We start from the raw sequence: 13,729 nt of genomic DNA, 5'->3' as shown, positions 1-13,729 counted from the left end.
TACTTAGTTTTGCATATAGTTTGTTTTGGTGAAGAGTCTCCAACACTTCAACTAAATGTACGAGGTGTTCCTCATGGCTGTTGGAATACACTAGAATCTTATCAATAAAAATGATGACGTACCGATCTAGATCATGCCGAAAAACTTAGTTCATTAGGTCCATGAAGGATGCTGGGGTATTGGTCAATAGAACAGCATCACCTTGAACTCGTACAGACCATATATGCACCAGAATGCAGTTTTTAAAATATCTTCTTCTTTAACTCTTAATTGGTGATACCCGATCCTGAGATCAATTTTAGAGAAGACTATGGCTCCTTACAGTTGATCAAAGAGGTTGTTGATTTGAGGTAAGGGGTACTTACTTTTAATGGTCACTCAGTTGAGTTCCCAATAGTCCACGCAGAGCCAGAGAGTACTATCCTTTTTCTTTACGAACAACATCGGAGTGCCCTAAGGGGAATGGCTTGGGTAAATGAATTTCTGAGTGATAAGTCAGAAAGCTGATGTTCCAACTCTGTTAACTCAGCGCGACTCATGCGATACGTGGGCTTCGAAATCGGTTGGGTTCTAAGCAACAATTCACTCAAGAACTCTACCTCATGTGGGGGAGGTAGACCAGGGAGTTTGATGGGAAAGACATCCAAAAAATTGCAAACAATTGGTATGGAACACATAGCAGGATCAGTGTCCATATTCCTGTTCATTCAATTATTAGAAAAAAATGATAACAATAACTTTTATTCCTTTTTCAGAGATCGTAAGGTTATAATTTTACTTTCACAATCTGTTATAGCTTTATATTTTTTCGACCAGTTCATTTCTAATATTACATTAAATCCTATAAACTCTAATAGTATCAGGTTTACACATATCTCTATCCTGAAGTTTTTATCCTATAGTCCTTATTTATGCAATGAGCTTCTAGTAGTCCTTTAGAGGGAGTTTCCACCACAAGCATTTTTTCTAAAGCTTATGGTCTAAATTCTAGGTTACAAGCAAATGCATAAGAAATAAAAGACTAAGTGGCACTAGTATCGATCAAAACCTTAGTATAAGTATTATGAATAGAAAACATACCCTGGATGAGGATAGGAGGAGAAAGGACATCGAATTCCTCTAAGTGGTACACTTGACCTTAATGCTATGGGTCAGGCTACATTGGTCATTGAAGGTAGTCTTTTATAAGGTGTTGCGTGCTTCTGCATTGATAGTAGACGTTATTGATACGCCGACAGGGCAGATCACCATACGAGCGGCAAAATGTTGACAGGGTTGGTTAGCTCGAGCAGGTGGAGTCTTGGAATTCCTCATCTTTCTTTTCTCGAACATAGGCAGGGAAGAAATTATCAAAGAAAGCATTCATAAAAACTTCCCAAGTAGTAGGGGTAGGCTGGACTTCTTTCTTAAGTTGCCACAAGTATTCGGATTCACCGTTTAACATAAAAGCTACAAGAGGAACTTTTTGTTCTTCAGTCAGGTCTAGGACAGAAAAGAGCTTCTCTATTTATAGGATCCAGGCTTTGGCTACTAAAGGATTAGGGGCCACCTTCAAAGTGTGGGTGGATTAAGTTTCTTAAACTTTGCTACATTATGGGAGATAGACCGATTTGTGTTTCGAAATTAAGGGGTAAGGGGTGGACAAGGGTTGGCAAGGTTTTATCCTACGGCTGCAGTTAATCCTTGGATGGCTCAGAAAAGTTTTACAAATTCAGCCCTGGTCAGATGATCTGGGGCTTCAGGTCACTCAGTACGCTCTACAGATAGTCTTTCTCACGTCACTCCTACAAAAGAAAGGAAGACACAAGTTGGAGGTTTAATCTTTGAAAAGAGAACTTATTTCTTCCTTAGGTACTCTAAAAGGTTCAGCTACCTAAGGCCTCAATGCAAGGGATTTGATCCGTGAAATTTTGCTTTGATACCATCTATGAAATCCCAAGTGCTAATTAAGGTAAATGGGTGTCAAATACAACTTCAAAATAACGAGTGCATGATAAAATTTATGCAGCAGAACAAAATCATTAGAAATCTCCTACAAATATATATGAGTTCTAATACATATATAAACTGAGGGTAGAAGTGGCTACAAAATACAAAACATAAGGTTCACTTATTTCATTATGCAACTGAACTCATCAGAGTACAAGAACAGTCCTGCACTTAGAGTTATGGATCCACGGGATCCTCATAGACTTACAAGGGTAAGTCTGCCTGTGGTTTCTCACTTTCTTCCTCATCTAGAGAGAAGATATGGAAAAAGTGAGTTTTATATGCTTAGTAAGGAAAATAGTATTAAATTAACACCATAAGATTTCAAAAGTTAATTATTTTATCTTACTATTTAACTTCCTCGTTTACCTATCTCACATTATGGAAAAACCATTTATTTGTTAAGAAAATGATACGTTAACACAAAAAATCAAACATACATCATGTAAGATAATAGAAAAAATCAGATAAATCAAGAAATGGTTAGATTTTCATGTCATGCTTTGCAAAGTTGCTACAACTTCCATCTTTGAGGGCAGATACAGATTTCTAACTACACAAGTAGAATGACTAGTTCAGATACAAATATGCCATTTACTCATGCACATTTCCAGTTGGCCAAACCATGATACGATCTATGATCACGGCCATACCAGCCATGTGGCCCTAATAAATATCTCCAGTCACAACATTACTTAGCCACGGGTGACCTCTACAGATAGTGCGACACCACTCTCATTAGAGGGTACACCGTCATCCATTGGGCAATACTCTTACGTCTTTCCAAACCAGATAGGAGGGGAAAACAAATACCCCGAAGGGCAAGGGGAATAGATATCCCTCAAAGATAAAAAGTCTAACGAGATACTTGATGCAATATGCATGTCAATAGAGATACACTTCGGACCATACAGGCTTTATTCCACTTTTCTTTTTATCTTTTCTTTTATACTTTTATTGTTATCGATTACACATTATATTTATTACATGCAAATTCATCGTGTTTGCAATTCACATAGCATACTTGAAAACAAGAACAATTCTACTCTTCTGAACATAAAGGCATACAAAACAGGTAAATTAACAATCATATTAAATTAGTTTATCTAAAATACTCCTTAGCACATCGAAAGAAATACTAGATTCCTTATCAAAACCTTGATATTTTCTCCTTCACCGTTCTCCTTTCTTTTTCTTCTTCTCTCACTAGAGTACAATATTTCTTTCTCTCTCTCTCTCTAAACCTTTAAAAAAAGGAAGAATGGAAGTGTGGAGAGGAAGGGAAGAGGGAGGGCCATTTAAAGAGTTTTGGAATTGTTGAATTCGCACAAAGTGGAAAAATTCGATGAAAAGAGAAGAGAAAAAGATGTTTGGCATGAAAAACAAGGGAATAAGGCCTCCTCCATCGGTGGCGATGGCAGGCGACCCAAAGTAGCAGCGACGCACTACCAGAGGTGGCAATGCTCCAGCTGGCATGCTGCAGGCTAGCCTGCAGGCACACAGGCCTCTTATACGCATGAAGGGCTAGCCTGCGCAGCCTTAGTGCGCTAAGCACTGCGCGCGTGGGCCTATTGCGTGTAAGCCTCAGGCGCACAAGGCCTATTCACACAAGCTTGCTGCATGGATGGTGTGCGCATAGTGTGCGTCGCCTATCCGCGCACGAGGTGACACACGAACGGCCTGCCTACATGCGATGGGATGTGCGCAGGTCCTAACCTCGCACCATGCGTGCGGATGGGACGCGCACGTCCCCAGGCCACTAGGTGCGTTGGTGCACGTGCACAGTTCCCAGCACCCACGTAGGCAACCAGGCTTCTTGTGAGATTTATCCTGCGGGAATTTTGTCCCGATTCGTCGTTTTTTGATTTTTTTCTAAATTTCTATTTTAAATTTAAATTAATTAAATTTAAATTATTTTAAAATAAATTAAAATAAAAATATTTAATATAAAATTTAAACAAAAATTAAATAAATAAAAATTAACCAAAATTACGAATCACGATAAATATTAAGCAGCGTAAATTAATTAAATTTAAAGTGGCCAAAGGCCTGAATAAATAGAGTTTCCAAATCATTTTAACACAATGATGGGCGGGGTGTTACAATATATATGTATTATTAATTTTGATTTGCTGGTCTTGTGAAGATTGAAGAAGATACTGGCCAGTTCTTTAGTTACTTTAAAACTTTGTTGTGACTTGGGATGGATTATTAGTTTGTCCATATTAGAAGAGTATAAAAACAAATACAAGATTACATATGAAATGTTTGCAAATCATTATAATTAGCTAGAGAGCAAGACTTATATATATGTATAAAGTGAGTCAAAACATAAGGTGCGTGTATATAATTGTGGTACAGTAATGGTAATCGAGGAAGTTTTTATAAATCCGGTTCCTTGCGTGCAGTTAATTTATTGTATATATAAAAATAAAGATTTCTATAACCTATTCATCACATTGTGGGCTTGAGTTCCAAATGCACATTGTCAATTCAAAAATGAATCTCCCTAAAAGTTGAGTTCGGCAGGTAGTAAAAATTGAGAGCTATTATATATGCAGGTATATATATATATATATATATATATATATATATATATGTATTACCCTTTTTTTTATATTGAATATTAGATGCAAAATATTTAATTGTATATAGAAGAAAATATATACACAAACATAATATTTTAGTGCATCAAACCATATGTATAGTATACAATTTGAAATAATTTATTCCCATATCTATATTGAAGGAAACTAGGTTAATATGCTGAAGGATTCGTTAAATAATTAGGGAGCTAATTAGTTTAGTTATAATAATTTTTATTCTAATTAATCAATATGTAAATTAATTATATGTATGCTATATAATTCATTATAATTGCAATATATATGATTATATAATTCACAAAGAAAAAAATTAATTATATGACATGATACGACAAGACCATCAAAAGTTGTGTTTTTCTTGTTGATATTTTTCTTTTTATTGATATTTACCTATACATCATAAAAAATTAGCTCACCCTTCCATACACATATACAAACATCTCAATAATAGTTACCTACCTTAACATGTATTCCTTCCGCTACCTTATATATTACATGTGTATAAATATATATGTATATATCAACTGGACGAGACAACAAACATCCGACCCGCAATTGGTTTATAGTTAATTTACTCGACATGCAAACTTTAATTTGTAAGAGTTATAAATTTTTCGTGCAAAAATAACTACTAATTACACTCCATGAGTATTCTAATACCATAAAAACTTAGTTATGACATATATACGTATATGATAAATATATACATAGATATATATTATGATTAATATTTGTTCTTGTATTGTGAAATATATAAGCCAATTTAGTCAAAAAAAAATCATATAAACAATATAATGATCAAGCCAGTAAAAGTAGAGAAAAGACATGAGAGGATTAAAAAACTATTATTATTATTTAGATTTGATAGAGTAATAACAAGGTCTCAAAGTACAAAACAAGAAATAATTTTAATTTAATCAAATACATTTCTCTTAGTTATCATAAATACAAACATTAGCATATTCAAAAAGAACATTTCAATGTCACAAAATCCCCTATTAATTTACAAGGTAATGGTATATTAATCTGTTGTATTTTTTTGAGTTCAACTATTAGTTCAACAACTTTCTACCTAATACCATTGACTTTTAAAAGTATAAATTTAAATTATTGTTAGTATGTAATCTGAACTCTGATATAGAAAAAAAAAGATATCTACGATTTTTGTATTTTTTTAAAAAAAATTAAAAAAATAAAATGGCAGTAATTGTAAAAGATCAAGACATACAATTAAGTTGGATTGGAAAATGGTGGCCATATTAGTTGATGGTTAAGAAATAATATTTGTGAGTATGTGTAAGATAGGGAGGTGGGTGTGGTTGCCATGTATAATTTACTTCAAGTGTGAATGCATGTTGGGGATAATGCAAGAGAGATTAGGTAGATACATGCATTACAGTGGAGCAATAGCTTTTAATTAAAAGGGATGATCACGATTGAATAATTTTATATAAGTACAGGTGCAACAATTTACTAATTAAATTTTTTTAATTACATTACCTTAAATCAAAAGATTTTTCCATATCCTTATTAAAGACATAACATTTCTCGAGATAATTTGGGCATTCTACTTGCAGTTTTAGAATGCACCACATCTTATCTTACATTGTATATTCTATAATATTACAATGCTCTGCTCCCCATTCTTTACTAATAGTTATTCACGCGTTGTGTCATTTTATATATAGCCCCTCCCGCCCCTTGGGCACACATGACAAAATACCATGACTAGAAAAAAGGTTAAGCTTGCTTATATCACTAACAATTTTGCATGAAAAGCCACATTCAAGAAAATGGGGCTGATGAAGAAAGTGAGTAAACTTTGCACTCTTTGCGATGTCAAAGCCTGTGTAATTATTTACAGCCCTTATGACTCGCAACCAGATGTTTGGCCTTCCCCTCTTGGAGCCCAACACATGCTTGCTGACTTTAAGAGGATGCTCGAGATGGAGCAGAGTAAGAAGATGGTGATTTAAGAGAGCTTTTTGCACTAAAAGATCACTAAGGCAACCGGCCAACTGAAGAAGCAATACAACGATAATTACGAGAAGGATATAATGGATATCATGTTGCAAAATCTTAGGGGAAGTCCCTCCACCAACTCAACCTTATTGATCTCAACGATTTAGGTTGGCTCATAGAACAACACGTTAAAGAAATCCAGAAGAAGATGGAAACACTCAACAAGTCACCTCAGCCTCAGGAGGTGAGAGACGGAGGTGTGATGAAGGGTCCTAGTGAGACTTTCACTCAAATCAAGGAGAATTCTAGGGTAAAGAAGCTGCAATAGCCGCAGATGCAGTTTGTTGATGGGATGAATCCTCAAGCACACTAAAAACCTTAAGTTTGGTCTAACGGGTAACATGCAAAGATGATGGTGCCATTCACATATCAAAACAACTAGAATAATGGATTGATATGGTCTAGTGTGTTTAATTACCCTTAGGAATCGAGTATTATGATTTTTTATTTTTTAATTTTTTAGGGTGTTGTTGTTGGAGATGTCCTTTAAACAACCAGTTAAATTCCACCATAGAGATATGTTGTCAGTTTCTAAGTTATCGTAGTCATCGTCTAAATAGTTGTAGTCATCATAATAGTTGTAGCTATTATTGTCACAGTCATAGTTGTTGGGTCACATACATGCATGTACTTAGATTGCTTTATGTTATAAATTTCTTTAAATTAATCTTCACCTCAATATTTTATATTTCCTGTACTAGTGCTACTCTTCATTCTTTAATTTCTCCCTTTCCCTGGCTTGACGTGGCTTTATTACTGTTTGTTAAAATATATGCATGCTCAATATTATTTTATGCTATCACAATGCTATTTTCTCTTCTTTCTTTTCTTTTTTCTATACACAATTGAGAGAGAACGGAAGCATTATTGATGAACTATATGTAGAAATTCAGTTTAGTTAGGAGGAAGATTAAGCTAGCTAGATACTCAAATTTGTTTAGACTTTAAATAAGATTTTTGTATAGAATTTAATAAATATGGATGCACTATTCAGATAATAGAATTAGAATTTGGGATAATGGCGTTAAGGAATAATATTTTCCTCAATTAAAATCCTAATATAATCCAAATATCTAAAACAATTAATATTTTGATTAATCTAAAATTTAAATATACTTCTAAAAATTTTATTTTAGTCAAAACATGCAATATATTAGAGAATTTCTTACGATCATAAATAAAATTTCACGATGCAATTATTATGTTTAGAAATGGAAAAGAACTGAAATTCAAACTCAATAATCTGTGAATAGTTAACTGATACTTTATACAAGAAAAAATGTACAATATATACATATACATATTTAAATATATACAATCACATAGAATAATAAATATAGAAAAATACTTTTGACAGCTAATTTCAAACACTTTCACCAGTTAGTATTTTGAATTTCTTTTACATATATAAATACTCGAAAAATAATTATATAAAGTCTCTTGCTACTAAAAAAAATGTTACTGATATAAAACAAGACCATATTTAACTCAAGTGACACAAATTACAACATTAACCTTTTTTTAATATTATAGTATGTTACTCTAGTATCTGTAGTACGATACTGCAATTGATTCTTAATGACAATGACAAGTATTTAACCTTTATTAGTGGGATCACTTGTTCAAAACTAATTTACACTTTTGCGATAACAGTTTCAAAAATTCATAAGACACAATATAAGTACTTTTTTTAAAATGAAGATAAATGTAATAATACAATGAAACCACTTATACACTACTATCAAAGTGTATAACACCAACATCCATGTGAAAAGTCTAGTATTCAAATTTTAATTCTACCCTACCCATCATGTTTTTTTAAAACATAAAATTCATATAAAATAAAGACATGAGATCACATATAACTATTTTCTCTATATACGTTTGTGTATGTGAATGCCTTTTTCCTGTATACCTTCAAAGGGGAAAAGAATGAGGAATCCTATGATTGTTTTATATTGGAAAAGCATGTATAGATGACAAAACTCATGTAAGGACATTTTTTTTGTTCTCAATCAGCATATATGTTTTATATGTTCAATATATATACATAAATGTTCTAATTTATTTCATTTTTTATATATATTGTGAGCAAGGAAATTTGATTGTAATCTTATTTGTTTGATCCACCTGGTGAACAGTGGAAATGTATTGTATTTGATAAATTTGATAAGAAATGCCTACTATTTTATCATTTAAACAAAATGAGTGTGAGAAGTGGGATGGATATCTATATATATACATTCTATTTAATTAGTTAGATTATGGATAAGCCTTAATTAGAGCAATTATTTTTTAAATAAATTGATAAAAATATATTACTTATTTTTCTTACATACTGCATTATTTTTTTAATATGGGTGAAACTCCATATGTTATAGTACTGGTATGTTATTGAGGTGAAAGTAGGAAAATTAGAAGATGGGTAAAACTCCATATGTTGGAGAATCCTTGTTGATCTGAGTGGACATCTACCCAAAATCCTTAATCAGTCCATACGTGGCACCACTAGGCTTGGGTGACTTGTTGAGTGTTTTCATCCTTATTTGTATTTCCTTGAGGTATAGTTCGATGAGCCAAGCCAAATCATTCAAACTAATTAGGTTTAGTTGATGGAGGGGCTTCCCAATAAGGCTTTGGAACATAACCTGCATGATTTCATTCTCCCTATTGTCCTCGCGGTGCTTCTTCAATTGGTCAGTTGCCTAGGTGATCCTCTAGTGCAAGAAACTCTCTTGATTCACCATTTTCTTGCTTTGTTCCTTCTCAGGCATCATTTTGAAGTCAGCCAACAGGTGTTGGGCTAGGAAAAGGGAAGACCAAACCTCTGGTTGCCAGTCGTAGGGGTTGTAAATGATTTCACAGGCTTTGACCTTGCAGAGCATACTGAGTTCCCTCACTTTCTTCATCAACTCTTCTTCCTTTTCTTGAAAGTAGCTTTTCTGGCAAAGTTGTTAGTGATATAGGAAAGTTTAACCTTCTTTTTAGTCATGGTGTTTGGTCATGTTTGGCCAAATAACGAGATGGTACATATATAGAATGCGACAAGGGTTGAAAATTTGTTAGTAATGGATGTGAAGTGGAACATTAAATATACCATGTAAGGTTAGATTAAAACAGCAAATGGAGTGCCCAAATCATCTCTAGAAATGTTATATTTTTAATAGCACATATGGAAAGATCTTATGATTAAAGGTAGTGTAATTTACAAAATTTAATTAGTGAATTTTTACAAGCCTGCGTTTTTATAAAACCATTCAAATACAACTATCTTTTTTAATTAAAAGTTAATGCTTCATTAAAATGCATGTATATATCTACTCTCTCTTATATATGTAGGTGTGTAAAAAAAAATGAATTGAACCAGAAGATTGCTAGAATACTTAATTAATTTTCCTTGTATATGGGGGGTTAGTTAAAAAAAGAGAGAGAGAGAGAGAAAAAACTTGAAATTAGTTGTCTTAAGAGAGTAAAACATGGCAACGAAATAAAAGATTGATATTGCTTATAATTACACTGTTAGAATTGCATATAAATAGGTCACCGATCCTTTGTACTAAGCATCCCATTTTCATCATGTAGAATATTGATATTGCTTTTCGCAAATTTCCAATATAGTCCTCCAATTAAGATAGTTTGCATTTCAATCGTAAAAGTCTTTATTTTGGTCCCAACAATATGCGCACTTTTAGTTGCTTTTTTCTTTTTAGTGCACATATAGCCAAAAATATATATAGAAAATGTTGGGGCTTATAGACATGCAATCACAACCAAACACTCACTCTAATTCTCACAATCTATAAGTTGTTTATCATCACATTTACACATGCAAGAAGTTGTTTTAGATGTGTAGTGTGGACTATTTTATGGTTGTTTATGCCACTTTTTATATGATTCTCTTGTTTTATGCTCTAAGGTCTCATGTATTTTAGATGATGCTAGTGGTTGGTTTTAGCGCATAAGCATACCTTATGGCTGGTTTTGTAAATTTGCGTGTTATTGTTAAGAGCTATATTACTTTTCAAAAAAATATTAATTCTAAAAAATAAAAATAAAATTTAGGATTTAAATCTCTATAGTGATAATTCATACATTTTATTTATTAATTAGCACGATCTCCTAACGATAATATATGAGGACGTACAATTTCAATAAAAAAATTTTATAAAGAGAAGAAATACTATACATATTATTAAGGAATGATTATTGTAATCTAATTTTAAAATATAATAATAAAAGTAATATATATGATTACTTATGTATTGACTTATGTAGTAGCCAAAAAACTCCTAAAGAAATCAACGATATATTTCTTGCAAAGTTTACGCAGTAATAATATGAAGGTGTTGTCTCCCTTCAGTAAAAAAAATAATACTAGTATGGTATTAAAATATATGACTTCTGAACCTCGACAATCCATATTTGCCTTTAAGATAATTAATTTTTTTTAAAAAAATTGAAATAAAATTTATCAATGGTAATTAACCACTACAAACATAACGAGAAGTACCGTCGACAATACATCCGACAACCGCAATAGAGATTGAGAAAACAAGAAGAAGGCAAAGTCATGTTAAAAAAACAATTAGAAGGAAACAATCTGTCCTCCATTACTGATTCCAACCTTTAAGATAATTACGATATGCTATAGATTGCATGCTGGTGTAATATAAATAACGAAAAATAGTTAAAGATTATATATATGTGTGTATACGTATGAAGCAATACTTATTCTACTTGTTATTTAGACAACATTGCTATTATATCACAATAATATGTGATATTTAGCAAATTAAACAAGATATTGTCCAAACTACTTAAAGAAGCTAGTTGCAAGTGTACACATATACTTCCCATCAACACTCTGAATTAGTAGTATATATGTGACTATAATTTTTTTATCTTTTAAAATATAGGGAACAAAGATAGATTATTCTATATATCTCTAAGTTAGTAGAAACCCGAAATAAATCCAACAAAATAATTAAACAAATTTATAATTTTAGCATATTTTCCAGATACATGCATAATATTCATATTAATAAAAATATTAATTATTTGAGATATTCCGATTAGATCGAGATCTTCTATGAGGAAAATATTATTCCTTAATGCCATTATCCTAAATTTTAATTTCAAGATTGGAAGAGCATATCCATATGTATTAAATTCTATACAAAAATCTCATTTGAAATCTAGATAAATTTGAGTAGCTAGCTAGCTTAATCTTCCTCCTAACTAGACTTAATTTCTACATATACTACATCAATAATTCTTATGTCATCATTCCATTATGTAAAACAAAACAGAAAAGAAAAGAAGAGAAAAGTGCATTATAATAGCTTAAAATTACATTGAGCATGCAGGTATTTTAACAAATAGTTGTAGCCATGTCAAGCAGGGGGAAGAGAAAAATTAAAGAATGAACAGTAGTACTAGTACAAGATATAAAATATTAAAGAGAAGATTAATTTGAAGAAAATCATAATTCAAAGTAATCCAAGTACATGTATGCATGCGACTCGACGACTACAACTATGATGGTGACAGCTACAACTATTATGATGACTAAAACTATTAAGGCGACGACTATGATGACTAAAAAACCGACAACATATCTTTGTGGTGGAATGTAATTGGTTATTTAAAGTACATCTCCAACACCACTCCAAAAACTTTAAAATTAAATATCATAATACTCGATTCCTAAGGGCAGTTAAACCCACTAGACCATATCAGTCCATTATTTTGGTTGTTCTTATGGGTGAATGGCACCATCATCTCCGCCTATTCCCCGTCTGCTCCAGGTGGTTGCTGATGTGCTTGCGGGTTCATCCCATCAATGAACCACGTCTGTAGCTATTGCAACATCTGCACTAGATGATCCTCTGTGATCTTAGTGAATGTCTCCTTAGGACCCTTCATCACTCCTGCGTCTGTGGCCTCCTAAGGTTGAGGTGACTTCCAGAGTGTTTTAATACTCTTTTGGATTTCTTTGAGGTATTGTTCAATGAGCCAACCCAAATTATTGAGATCAATGAGGTTGAGTTGGTGGAGGGGGTTCCCAATAAGACTTTAGAACATGATATACGTGTTCTCTTTCTCGCGATTGTCCTTGCACTGTTTCTTCAGTTGATCAGTTGCCTTGGTGATCTTTTGACACAAGAAGATCTCTTGATTCACCATCTTCTTGTTTTGCTCCATCTCGGGCAACCTCTTAAAATCAGAAAGTACGCATTGGGCTCCAAAAGGGGAAGGCCAAACCTCTTGTTTTGAGTCATAGGGGCTGTAAATGATTGCACAGGCTTTGACATCGCAGAGAATGCTGAGTTCACTCACTTTTTTCATCAATCCCTTCTTTCTTTTTTTGAACATGGCTTTTCTTGCAGAGTCATTAGTGATATAAGCGAGCTTAACCTTCTTTCTAGTCATGGTGTTTTGTCGTGTCTGTCCAAGGAGCAAGAGAGTGTATATATAGAATGAGACAAACATTGAATAGTTATTAGTAAGGAATAGGGAGTGGAGCATTTTAATATAGTAGAATATACCATGTAAGGTAAGATGTGGTACATTTTAAAATTGCAAGTGAAATGTTCAAATTATCTCTAAAAATGTTATGCCTTTAATAGGGGATATGGGAAAATCTTGTCATTTAAGGAATGTAATTAACAAAATTTAATTAGTAAAATATTGAAAGGCTGCACTTATCTAAAATCATCCAATCCTCCCTTTTAATTACAAGTTATTGATTCATTGTAATGCACTTATATACCTACTCTCTCTTGCATTATCCCAACATGCATTCACACTTGAAATTAATCATACATGGCAACCATACACACCTCCTTATCTTATACACACTCACAGATATTACTCTTAATCATCAACTAATGTGGCCACCTCCTTCCAAATCAAACTTAATTATGTGTCTTGATCTCCTACGCCTACCACCATTTTATTTTTTACTTTTTTAAAAAAGAAACAAAAACCATAGATATATAGTTTTTTAGTTGCTTTTATGCATTAATGTCAATATTCATTATTTTCTAATTCGCAAAATAAATTTTATTTATAAGAAAAATATGTGATCATACTTAAAATCAATGCTAGTT

General features: G+C 32.6%; 2 pseudogenes; one reads left to right on the top strand and one right to left on the bottom strand.

The window, feature by feature from the left end:
- Positions 1 to 6,388: 6,388 nt before the first annotated feature.
- LOC148268871 (agamous-like MADS-box protein AGL80 pseudogene) lies at positions 6,389 to 6,885 on the top strand (annotated as a pseudogene).
- Positions 6,886 to 12,207: 5,322 nt separating this feature from the next.
- On the bottom strand, positions 12,208 to 13,275 carry LOC148268870 (agamous-like MADS-box protein AGL80 pseudogene; annotated as a pseudogene).
- Positions 13,276 to 13,729: the final 454 nt, after the last annotated feature.

The sequence above is a fragment of the Carica papaya genome, chromosome 2 (assembly GCF_054855325.1).
Source record: "Carica papaya isolate Zhongbai chromosome 2, ASM5485532v1, whole genome shotgun sequence".
NCBI classification, from domain to species: Eukaryota; Viridiplantae; Streptophyta; class Magnoliopsida; order Brassicales; family Caricaceae; genus Carica; species Carica papaya.
The sequence above is the reverse complement of the archived record's forward strand: the minus strand, read 5'-3'. Positions and strand labels throughout refer to the sequence as shown.